The sequence below is a fragment of the Narcine bancroftii genome, chromosome 2 (assembly GCF_036971445.1).
Source record: "Narcine bancroftii isolate sNarBan1 chromosome 2, sNarBan1.hap1, whole genome shotgun sequence".
In the NCBI taxonomy this organism is placed as follows: Eukaryota; Metazoa; Chordata; class Chondrichthyes; order Torpediniformes; family Narcinidae; genus Narcine; species Narcine bancroftii.
The window spans coordinates 156568994-156582167 of NC_091470.1; the positions used below are offsets into that span (position 1 = coordinate 156568994).

The 13174-nt window shown below is 39.7% G+C and overlaps 1 protein-coding gene across 2 annotated transcripts in view; it reads right to left on the minus strand.

Annotated features, from left to right (window-relative positions):
* Positions 1–11604, minus strand: part of b3galt6 (UDP-Gal:betaGal beta 1,3-galactosyltransferase polypeptide 6) — a 38374-nt gene extending 26770 nt beyond the window's left edge. Inside the window, exons 1-2 of one of the 2 annotated variants that reach the window (XR_011351782.1) lie at positions 11250–11604; positions 622–1023 (exon numbers count right to left, since the gene is read on the minus strand). The gene's annotated coding sequence lies outside the window, so the exon portion shown is untranslated. Of the gene's footprint in view, positions 1–621; positions 1024–11249 lie in introns of those variants that run through there. The other variant, XM_069918772.1, reaches the window with a different exon arrangement.
* Between the last annotated feature and the right edge of the window lie 1570 nt (positions 11605–13174).

Consider the following 13174-nt stretch of genomic DNA (forward strand, 5'->3'; position numbering starts at 1 on the left):
TATTTGCCTGTGACATCACTTTCAGGGAATTATGTATCTGTATTCCCAGATCCCTCTGTTCTACTGAATTCAAGGGCTATTTTTGAGATCTTACTGTGTAAAAAAATTGGTTGCCATTTATAAGTGCACAACATTGTTTAGAAGCAGCAAGTGTATTTGAATGATAATTCTCCAACCAGGAAGGAAATTGAATACTTTGCAAGACATTGAGTTATGAAGCCAAAATTAAAGAATTGAAATTGAAAGCCACCTCTTGTTTATACTTGGGTAGCAGTCTTTCTCAATGCTTGGAATCAATCAATAGGCTTTTAAACTTCAAACACAAATCAGTAACCAAAATGCTTTAAATGCTGGAAATCTGAAATATTTAAGTAAAAAAAACACACAAATGCTGGAGAAACTCAGCAGGTCAAACAGTGCCTTTATGTAGCAAAGGTAAAGATACATCACCACCATTTCCCCTTCATCAAGGTGTGGGGGAGCATGCTCAAGCCCGAAACAGTGGTGATGTATCTTTACCTTTGCTACATAAAGGCACTGTTTGACCTGCTGAATTTCTCCAGCATTTGTGTGTTTCTTCACATAACCACTTTGTCAACAGAATCCGATGTTTTACCAATGTTTATGTCACATCAAGTCAAGTTTATTGTCAGCATGAATATGAGAGTGTCAGATGGTTAATGTGAGCAGTTCCTTTGGTCATTCAGTATTCTCCATGGGAAGAAGCTGTTTCTCAGCCTGATGGTCCTGGCTCTGATCTTCCTGAATCTCTCCCAATGGGAGCAGCTAAAAGATGCTGAGTGCAGGGTGGAAGGGATTCTTGATGATTTTGCTTACCCTCTTCAGACAGTGAATTCTGGTAAATTGCATTGATGTGGTTGGGGGGGGGGAGAAGTGGGGAGGGAGACTCCAGTGATCTTCTCTTCTGCTCTTATGGTCCTGTGGATTGATCTCCAGTCCATTTCTCCGCAGCAACCATACCACACCATGATGCAGCTGACGAGGTGATGAATATTCTAGGAACTGAGAAAAGTTAGAAGATGGGAGAGATGGAGATATAAATGGCAGAGATGGAAGATAAAGAAATTAAAAATCAAAAGGAATGATGGAGCTAGGTGAAAGAAAATTCAGTAAGGTATAAAATGTTCAAGATCAAGGTATATATAGGAGACAAAACATGTAGCTCAACCTTTTGTATTCCATTTACTTAATTTCTTTACATCTTTATTTTTTTGTACCTCCCATTGATTAATCGAAGAAGAATGTGTGGATGGTGCAAGTACATATCTCAAATGAGTTATGTGTGGATAAAATTGGTCTGGTGCCTTTCCAGGAGGCCTGAATTAAGAGAAGCACTTCTTCCCTGCCTTGGCCACAAGGAATCTGATTCTAGAAAGTGACCATGAGCTCCCCCGATGTTTTGGTGGAAATTTCAATTGGGTCTTGGTCTTGTAGACAGCGTCTAACCTTGTTCATAAATTATTGTTGTTGAATGCATCAAAAGAAATACTAAAGAAACGAAAGTTTGATCTCAAACTATGTGAATGGCTGGAGCTATGCTTTGTAAATATTATTCAATATGAACGCTACAGCACAGTACTGGCCTTTCTGCCTTCCTACCAAAAACAACTAAGCCTTCCTTCCTCATAACTCTCTATTTTCCTTTCATCCATGTGCCTATCTAAGAGTAATTTAAGTGCCCCTAATATTTCAGTTCCACCACCACCACTGGAAAGGCATTCCAGTCACCCACAACTCTCCATGTAAAACATGTACCCTTGATATCTCCCCTACATTTTCCTCCCTTTACTTTGTACAGATGTCCACTACTCCCACCCTGGGTAAAGGATGCTGGCTCTACCTTATCTATGCCTCTCAGAATCTTGTAGGCCTCTATTAAGTCATCTCTCAACCTTCTTCTCATCAAAGAGAAAAGACCTAGCTCTGCTAACCTTGCCTCATATGACTACTGTATTGTTTAAATTCTATTTCAGCATGTGAGTGTTGCCATTCTAACCTGGACACCCATTTTAAATAGTTGAGAACATAATGGAGAGTAATGTCTTTACCAGCTCCCATCCATCTCCCACATAATGAAAATGTAGGGTTGACATGCAAGATCACAGCACTGCCTAGCAAATGTCCATTTTACACCACATGAATGGGCAGCTTGAAGCAGAAACTTCATTTTTTTCACTTCAATGTGTCCATTGATTTCTTTTAAAAGTGCTGAAAATTTTTTGATCCTGTTTTGATGTTTGTTAGATCGGGTGAAGTAATCATATGCCACTAATGTGATGACTTCATTGTGGCACTTCTTTTAAATTAGACATACAGCATGGTAACAGGCCAGTTCGGCCTACGAGTCCGTACCACCCAATTTGCACCCAATTAACCTACATCCTTGGTGCATTTTGAAGGGTGAAAGGAAACCGGAGCCCCCGGGAATAGCTCACAGATACGAGGAAAACAGACAAACTCCTTACAGACAGCGTGGGATTCGAACCCTGGTTCCAATCGCAGTGACTGCAAAGACATTGTGCTAGCCACTAACTGCAGGGATAGCAGTTCCCATTTTAGAAAACTTTAAATGGGATTTGTCAGAAATGTCATAAGGCCAAATTATAGTGTCGTATGAGAACAATTATTAATACGGAAAGATAAGTACATTTTCCTCTTAAAGAGTCTGCCCTCTTATTAAGTTGCATATTGCAGTTTGTGTATGATCAATAAAAATGTTATAACATTTTTGTAGCCATTCACAGTCTGAGACAACAGAGGTATAAACAGAAAAGGTTGGAAGATCTTTGTGTTTCAGGTCAAAGAAGGATCTTGGCCTGAAATATTAGCTGTTTCTCTTTCCACAAATAATGCCTATTGAGTTTTTCTAGGATTTTCTGTTTTAATTTCAGATTTTCAATGTCTGTAGTTTATTTTCATCTCGTGTTTCCGATTTCATATTTCAGATTTATTGTCAGAATACATACATAACATCACATACAACCCTGAGATTATTTTTCCTGCGGATGAGGCAGAATTACCAGTTGTTGGTAATATGACAAAAACTGTACACAATTTATACATATAAACAGATAAAGAAATGTAAACAAACTGACTGCAATACTGAGAGAATTTTAAAAAATAAAATGCAAAAGTAATAGTATTTAACTGAGTCCCTGATTGAGTTTATTGTTGAGGAGTCTGATGTTGGAGGGGTAGCAGCTTTCCTGAACCTCTGGGTGTGGGTTTTGTGGCAACTATACTTCCTTCCTGATAGCAGCGAGAACAGAGCGTGGGTAGTGAGGATCCTTGATGATTGCTGCTGCTCTCCGATGGCAGTGTTCCCTGTAGATGTTCTCGATGGTGGGTGGGGGTGGGGATTTACTTGTGATATCGTGGGCTTTGTCCACTACCTTTTGGAGGGCTTTACCCTCAGGAGTATTGGTGGTCCCATACCAGTCTATGATGCAAACAGTCAGCACACTTTCCACCACACATCAGTAGAAATTTGCCAGGGTTTCTGATGTCATAAGGTTGTCCCAATGAATAAATACATTTACACTTTATTCCTTTGTGTATTACAGAGGTGAACCAATTACAGGCCACTCCGGGTGACAGAAATTCTCCCCTTACAGAATTCAAAACTCACTACCCAAAAACCTGAGATAGAGAGTAAAATTCTCCATAAAATATAGGTGAGAACAAAGTACATAAATAAACATTCTTTTTTAAACACACTCTATACAGAAAATCGTAATCTGGGCTGCTTTCTACAGCACAACCCTCCTTAACACTGAGGCGGTCTATATCTAATTCCACTTCTAGGCTTCACTGCATTCTAATGAGCCCATCATCAGGGGACACATCAGGGGGTATTTCCCTCTCTCTATGTAGGAAGCAACCTCAAAGGTACGCATTACCTTCTTGAATAGTCTGGTGAGATCCAAAACATGCTGGGTGAAAATATTAGGAAGAATATTTACTGAAGTGTTGATTAATTTGGCAATGGAAGCAAAATTTACACAAAGTACACATGGGTGCAATAATGGAAGAGATTGCCCATTAATGCTGAATGACCTCTTCTCATATTTTAAATCATATGGACAAACATATAGCCACATGGTACTTCATTTACTAAGAATCCTGCTATGTCTGTGCACCAACATAACCTTTTTATGTCTTGATTTCTTGTAAACACAAGGAAGTAAGACATAATTCTCTTCATTTAAAGGTGTTTGTTCAGCAGAGCTCTTAACTGAGCCACCCCCTCAGAAATTACTTCTTCCAATCAGACATTCACAGCTGATTCCTTTCTCTCCAGCAGAGGTGAGGTAATGGAATTAGCCACAATGTACAATTAAGGAAAATCAAAGCAGCTGTTGAAACTAAAGTATTGTTGGCAACATCAGGCGGCAAGATTAATCCCGTCCTTTAATCAGTTTTCTGTCCCACTTCCAGCATTACAACACATGGGAATTTTAGTGCAGCAAACTCTCTTTGTCACACTTATTACTCCAATGCATTTTCTGTTATTGCTTTCAATACTTAGAGGGTTTTTATATTCAACTCAAATGATATCCTTATCTCCATCTTCATGCGAAGTCTTTCCCTGAAATGTCAACTTACACCTTTTGCTGTCTAATTTCTGCCTGCATTTGTTTTTTTTTTGGTTCCAGATTTCAGCATATTTTGACCTCCCTTTATGCAGTTTAATTTATGCAGCACTTTTTAGCCTCCTCAAAGACATAAAATTATTTTTAATGTGTTGCATATTAGTAAGGGCTGAAGTCCCAAGAGGATTCAGATGAGATATCTGATTAGTTCATTTGTTTTTAAGTGGTGTTAATTATAGGTGAAGTTTGCAGAGAAAAACTCCCCTTTCATCTGAACAGGCTGGTTTAATGGGATGACTTAAAGAAAGGATTATTGACCATGAACTGCTCCTTCAACCGTTAAACCCAGTCCCAAAGTCAGGTTACAGTAATATACGATGCCCAGCTGGTGATCAGAAATTGTGGTTTTGGCATTTTTTAATTTCCTATCATATTAGGAAGAAATACTACCAACAAAGCAGATGACTAATGATGTGGAGAAGCTATTTCTATTTCCCAGACGATGATATAGGTCATCGTCAATAAATCCAGTGAAGAACTTTGCAGGCAGCAGTGAGAAAGTACAAGAAATGAGTGAGCAAAACAGATATGTTTAAAGAGAAGTCAGATACATAAGTATGATAGAAAATAAACATTGTTTCATGAATATGAGAACCTTGGATGGTTAGTGTGAGCAGTTCCTTTGGTCGTTCAGCATTCTCACTGCCCATGGGAAAAAGTTGTTCCTCAGCCTGGTGACGCTGGCTCTGATACTCCTGTATCACTTTCCTGACGGGGACTGTAAGATGCTGTGTGCAGGGTAGAAGGGGACTTCAATGATTTTGTGCACTCTCTGCAGAGAATGATCCAGGTAGATCACATCAATGAAGGGGGGAGGGAAATTCCAGTAATCCTCTCTGCCTCTCTTGTGGTCCTATGGATTGACCTCTGATTCATTTCTCTGAAGCTACTATACCATGTGATGCAGCTGGTCAGAACACTCTCGGTAGAGCTCCTATAGAAGTGTGACAAAATGATAGCAGGTAGCCTTGCCCGCTTCAAACTTCTCAGGAAGTGAGTTGCTGACAAGTGAGGATAGATCAGTAGTGACGATAGGTCAATAGCTAGTAAACTCCAACTCAAATAACTCATGAGTGCTGCGCTCTGCTTAGGCTTTGATTTAGTCCCTATACCTTCATTTTTAACACCAAATGAAAGAAATCAACCACATTTAAGAGACTCAGCGCCCACTGATACTTTAAGGAATAAAATGAAAGTGGCCATGATAACTAGACCAGTTCTGTAAAGTAGGAAATCTAGTAGGGTAGTAGGATTCCAGCTTATATCTTGGGTTGTGACTTCCACCAGTGCCAAGCCTACAGACTTTCAGCGTGGGGCAGAGGTCAAAGTTTTTTGACCACACTCTCAGAAGCACACCTTTCACGCCTGCTGCAGAGTTTTAATGGTGTCATTGACCTGAAACATTTCTCTTTCCACCTGCTGGATGTTTCCAGTATGTTCTCTTTTTATTTCAGATTTCATCCATTTGAGACTTGGTAGCACTTCTGGCCCATATTCCTGGATTTCTCATATTGACTCCCATGATCATGTTGGAAAGGGTAAACAAAAATTTATCAAAAGCTTTCAAAGTTAACTGGCAATGGAATTAGATGTCATGAAAACAATGCCCTTTGCCGCTATCTGCATCAACTTGTGAAAACAACAGATGATGGACATACTTAAGAAGAAATGGAAGTATTAAGTGGAGATTTCAGGAGAATGCACAGTCCATTGTACCTAGTCCAGCTCTTTGAAAGAACGGTCCATTTTATCCGACTGTCCAAGTCTCTTCAAATAGTCCAGCAATTGTTTCCATTTTGCATGTCAAGCCCTTATCCTCTTCGAAAGTTACAACTGAATGGTTGTCAGTATAATCGTTTGGCCCTTTCAGGTGAGTTTGTCAATCTTCTGAAGACAGAATCTTCAACTGGTATATAATTAATTACCTGATTTTGTTTCACAGCCTTAAGGTCACAGTCATTCTTTTGCCGACAATACTAAACACACTGCCTTATGAAATTAATGGGTTGAAGTTGCACTAGAAAAGGAATTGGCCAAATTCTCATTCTCAGATTGCATTGATTCCAGTACTAATTCTGTTGTGTTGGACTACCAGCTTTTAGTCTTTTTAATAATGATCTGTAGGAACCATGACCTTAGATGAAGTGAGTAGACTGCAAACTGGTGATGAAGATAACCCAGTGCATGCCAGTTAACAAATTGATTACTGTGTAACTGGGTCACTCTCTCTCCAGGCCGATGTACATCATATATAAAATTGCAACCTGGTGCCAATGTATTGGGAGGAAGGCTAAGGTATTAGGTGACATGAATCCTAAAATAAATAACAATTCATTAAAAATTACCACTGGGAAAATCCAACACAAAGAAATGACCATTTTCAAGATTCCTTTCTTGTCATGTAATAAATCAGGTGTAATATTACATGAAACTGTCTTTAGTCTGCAGAATTCACTATCAGCAGAAATTGCCTGGCATCCCTTACAGCCAGAGAAAGAGAGGCAAAGGAGACCCCAAGTCACAGGTTGTCTGTGGATTTGCCTCGGCAACCCGAAAACCACATCCAAACCTCCAACATGATCAGGAAGCCCTCAGCACCCTCTCACATCCCAGTTCAGATACCTGGTATCCCCTTCAGCTAGTCTCGAACCAGTCTCCAGCAGTCCACAGACTGGTGTGAGTCCTTTGACCTCAGTAGCCGGAAGATCGCAGCCTGCATGCATTCCTCGCCTCATCACTGGTCTGTCGCTGTGATCACCGTCCTGCTGGATTTACTCCTCTGCTTCTCCCTCTAAAATGGGGTGGGGGGGTGGGAGGGTGGTGGGAGTGCTCCATGCTAGTCTTCTGGTCCCTTGGTGTCTGCAACCCCTTGAGGCTGCTGCCAAACACAGATGCCACCATCTTGGGCCCAGACTGCAGTCGCAGGTTATTAAAATAAACCATAATCGTCTTATTTAACGGGCTGTTTATAGCCTGTGCGGAGTTGGCCTGGACAGTAGAACCCTGCAGAGGAAGATTGTGTCTCCGCTCCCCGCTCTCCGTGTGTCCACACCAGTGGCAGCCCCGTTATTTATTTTCAAACATCCTATATATCCCCATATATAATTATGATTAGACTGCATTTTGAATTGTTTATTCGGGTGCCTGCTGACATTTTTCCAAACCTTGATGAAGGGCTCAAGCCTGAAACATCAGTTAAGTATCTTTATCTTTGCTATATAAAGAACACTGTTTGACCTGCTGAATTTCTCCAGCTTTGAGCTTTTATTTTGAATTGTGTCCTTTGTTTTGCTTCCTTCATTTGGGATCTTTCCAATGCTTCAGGAAAAAGGCTAATTTGAGAGCCCAAAGCACTATGTTGGTGAGAAACTTTATGATGGAGGATGCAGGAAGATTTGTTTGAGATTTGATTTCCTTAAGATAAGGACAGGAATAGATTTGGCTCAATTAATTTAATTTGAATTGGATAGGACAGAAAGGACTAGAAAACACATAAATCTAAATCATGTCAACACAGAAGTGGCTTAAATGAACTGGACATTTAACTTTTGACAGAGGGTCATCAACCTTAGAGACAACTTTCTCAGTACAGTGTGTGCAGATTTAGAAGCATCTTGAGTTCCTGACTGCCACTCTCATCACAATCTACAAAAGCTAATTATGGCATGCACTGTTATTTCCCAGAATCACTGATTTCGGGAATCACGTAATTCTTCTCCCTGAATTGATTTAGAGAAGAATCCCGTCTGGATGTGCTACAGTTTGTTACAGGAACTGCTCTGTCAAAGACGTCAAGAAACTGCAGGGTGTCGTGAACACAGCTAGGGCTATCAGCAAACCATTTGGGAAAGGTCATGCACCATCCTTTTGGGGCTGGAAAAAAGAAAAACACCTCCTAGAAAGCCTCTGACAATTTTTTCCTCCACTTTCCTCTGTCCCAGAATACAAACTTAAACCCAAAACTTGATGCCTATATGGCTTTCTTATTGAAATGGATTGCATCCGGGCCTCAAGGGACATTAGCTCATAGCACAAACCTCAAATTGAAGTTCCACTTGTGCAACAGCTGAAAATTTGGACCCACTCCTGGGATATATTTCAGATTCAAATTTAAAGCTGCTCCACTTCAAAATATACATTCCAAACACTCTAACCGAAATTGGAAATACAGAATTAAAAAAAACACTTCTGAAAATAAGCTTGAATAAGGCTGGATAGCAATCTCATTCACTTGATTTGGCACCGTAAAAATTACCATTTTAGGAAAGATCACGGAACTGCACATACCATTCTACAATGTTGGACTCTGTTTTGTGCTTACATTTAACATGTGCTGGCAAATTAGACTTTCCCAGTTAATACTTCTTGTACCTTCCCCTGACCCATCCGATGATAAGATGAGAGTTTATTGTCATATACATTAGTAGAGATATTCTAAACTTTATTTTGGTTATGGCCCCCTTAGGACCCTGCTCAATGCTCATGGGCCCCCTTCCCTGTGAAACAGTTAAGTTTTGGTTTCTCCCATACTTCTACCAACTTCATAAATTAAAAAAAAAATTTATGTTACATGAGGTGAAATGAAAACAAAGGTTTTACTGAAATGTGCCATGTCTCCCAGGGCTTTCATTGAGAATGGCTACATTATGGTATAGGTGCAATTCAATTCTTACTTGCTGTAGCCAAACAAGTGCATAAGATGCATCGATTAGAATAAATTAAGTTATGCCAAGCAGAAAAGAAAATAATAAATGTGAAAGGATATATAAAAATTCATAGTTGCAGTTAGTGATGTTTTGGAATTGCAAACAGATCTTTTGGTGGTCCTTGAATAGTTAATGGTTAGGATTAGGGTAGTATGTGGAGGTTCATGAGCCTGATAGCTGTTGGATAACTGTAATCTATAAATGGATCTGTAATCACTGAAGGTTTCTGGGAATATTTAGCCTTTTAAATCTGATGGTAACGTCTTTATTCTAAGTATGTTCAGCGCCACTTCTGGATTGTCAATTGTAAGTTGTCAGACTGCTGTTAAGTGGTGAAGCTTCAATATGTAATTAGGGATGTCATTTTCACATTGTTGAAGTGAATGTAAAATACACAGATTCTTTTCAAATTGATGGAAACCTCAGACATGGAAAAAAAAAACTAGTCAATAAAGAACTTAAACTTTTTGGGCATTCCAAGGCTTCTTATAGCAGGAGACATCCCTCAAAAATTCTGTCACATTTGTGATGTCGGAAACTTGGCTCTCAATTTGAGTAAAAAAAAGTCCTGCAAATAGCAATTTGATAAAACCAGATAAACTGCTTTATTTGCTGAAGTTACTTGAGGGATAAATGTTGGCAGTTCTTCAAAGTAGTACACTAAGAGAGCATCCAGGATCTCTGTGTAACTTCTGACTAGAAATTCATCCCCAATCAAAAGTTTTAAGTACACTACTTCTGAGATTCATTTACCTTTTTAGTTCACGCTATTGGCTTTAAAACAGTTGTATTGTGCACTTAGCACAACTGCCTGGGATGAATTACTAACCAGGGCTCTCCAAGAGTGTAGCACCTCCTCAATTGACACAGGAGACTTTGGCACATAATATTGTGAGAAAAGGTTCTTCTGTGAGCAGGCTGACAGGTTTTCTCTAACATGCGTACAGCCATGTAAAGAGCACAATTATAGAGTATAGGATTGCAATGAAAAGAAAGATCAATTAACACCAAGCAAAGGCAACATGATAGCACTATTATGGGGTTCATTCTGGAGCCTGATGGCTGCAGAGAAGCAACTGTCTTTAAGCCTGTTGGTGTGTGCTTTCACATTCTTAAGCCATCTCCCTGATGGGAGAAGAAAGAAGAGAATGAGACAGGTGTGTAATGAATCCTTTAGTATGTTGGCTGCCTTTCCTCAGCGGTGGGAGTTATAGATGGAGTGCATTAAAGTAAGGGAGAATTACATTATGTCTGAACTGCATTCTCTATTTTCTGTCGTTTCTTCCCAACTCCCATACCATGCTGTGATGCATCCAGCATGTATACTTTTGATGGTGTAGTTTGATCTTTGTGTATGAAATTCTGGAAAGAGACTTGAACCAGGAGCCTTCTGATTCAGAGTGACAAAGCAACTAACTGAGCTGCTGTTGACACAGGCATGAGAGCAGGACTACAAAAAAAGGAATGTCTAACACAGGGAAGGCCAAAACAAAGTTAACGTGAGTCTTATCCAATGTTCCCTCTAAATTTTAGTAATCAGAGTGCACAAAAATCTGATGTTGTGCAAATCATTTCCTGTGACAAAAGTATGTGTGTACTGAATGCTTGTGCAAATGTAAACTTGTAATTGTTTCAAGATAATTTTGTCAGGGGCGTGGCAAGATGGCGTAGAAAGAAGAAAGACATGCAGTTCCACCTTTCCCCAGCTAGATTTTTAAAGACCGGATTTTAAAAATTACAAAACTGGTTAAAAATAGTATTTACAGCCTTTTGAATAAAGGTGCCTTAATATGGCTACTAATGTAAAGAAATCAAAAACTCAACTTCAGAAAAAACTACCTTATAAAAGTGTAGAAGAACTGAGGCCTACCTGCACAGCTGAATCCACGGAGTTGTTGTTGGGAGTCTCCAAACTTCAGAGAACTCCTGCCCGGTTGAGTATGACGTTGGCGCCGACCCTGCCTTCGCAAGATAGCGCCGGCCTATTTGTGAGTTCGGCCGTTGTCGACTCATGTGCCTGTGAAGCTGGGTGCGCGGACGGCCTGACCAATAGAGGACACGAGCCCACGACACTGCCTGGTGGCCCGGGGACGTGCAGTGTAGCGTCGGTGGATGCACCTGCGTGTTCAGCGGTCTTGCTGAGCATGCGCGGTGCCTTGTGGGTGCACAAGCTTCTGGAGAAGGTGTGGGCTGTGGGGGAGCCCAAATGGCGGCTGCCCGGACCATTGTATCTGAGGAAGAAGAGGAACCTGCTTTGTTGGAATTTACCCAGGAGGAGGAGACTGAAGTTAGAGAAGGTAGGCCTCAAAAGATGGTTATGGAACCTGGACTGGATTCTTTGTTCACGGTTTTGGAAGGGATTGCTTATCAAATGGAGAATATGTCAAAACAAATGTCAACTCAAATGATCCAAGGATTTATGGGGGTGAAAACTAAAATGAGTACTTTGTGTGAGGAAATGACAAGTATAAAGCAAGAGATGTCTGTAGTTAAAAGTGATGTTAACAGATGCATAAAATCTGTTGATATTGTTCAAGATAATTTTTTTAAAATTGAAACAGCTTTTTCTGAGTGTCAGAATCAAGTGGAACGTAACAGGGAAAAAATGGAAAAAGTGGAGGACTCTTTTGTAGATTGGGGGATTCAAAAAAGGGATTTACTGAAGAAGATTGATTCATTGGAAAATCAAAGTTGGAGGAATAATGTGAACATAGTTGGTCTTCCAGAGGATATCAAAGGCTCTGAACTGATAAAATTCTTTAAGAACTGAATTCATGAAGTATTGGGCAAGGAGTTTTTTCCAGAAGGTTTGGAATTGGATCGAGCTCACAGGGCATTGAGGAAGAAGCCACTTCCAGGACAAACACCAAGAGCGGTTTTGATTCGTTGTTTGAAATATCAAGATAGAGAAATGATTTTATGAATAGCAGTGCAGAAGGCGCGGCAAAATCAATCTTCGTTGATGGTTCAAAATAATAGTTTTTTTAATGCTGATCTGAGTCAGGAGGTTATTAGAAGACGTCGGGAATTTAATTCAGCTTAAGTATTATGGCGGAAGGGTTATAAGTTTGCTTTTTGTTATCCTGCAGTGTTGAAAGATTTTTATGGAAATTTTCAATCCCAATTTTTTGAAAATGATCATGATGCTTTGATTTTTGCTAATTCATTACCAGAATTGTGAAGAAATGGGTGGTCCTCTTTGTCGTCTCCTAATAGGAGGGTAAATTGAAACGGGAATGCGAATGGGAAGAATGGTAAAAATGGAAAGAAAGAAGAGTTGACACAAAGTCTTCTTGACATTGAGGACCAGGAATAACCATTGGGTCTGGAATCATTGGGCTGAATGTGTCTATTATATTTGATTGTGTTTATTTCAATAATGTATATGTCTGGCTGGGGGGGGGGTGGATGGCACTGAAAGCTTTGATAGTCATATGCCACTAGTGGCACACCCAGATTTTTAGTGTTTTACTACCTTTGGGTGTTTTTTTTTGGGGTGATTTTCTTTTTGGGGGGGGGAATTTTTCTCTCCCCTTTTTTTTTCTTTTATGTTTATTGGGGGGTTTGTGATTTTGAAGATTTATAAGGGGGTGTTATTTTATAGAGTGTAAATACACTAACAGTTAGTAAGAATGTCTACTTTGAATTTTGCAACTTTTAATGTTCAGGGATTAAATAATCCAATTAAGCGAAAGCGGGTAATGGCTTATATAAAAAAAATGAAAATTGATATTGTCTTTTTGCAAGAAACACATTTGACTGAAAAAGAACACTTGAAATTGAAGAGAGATTGGG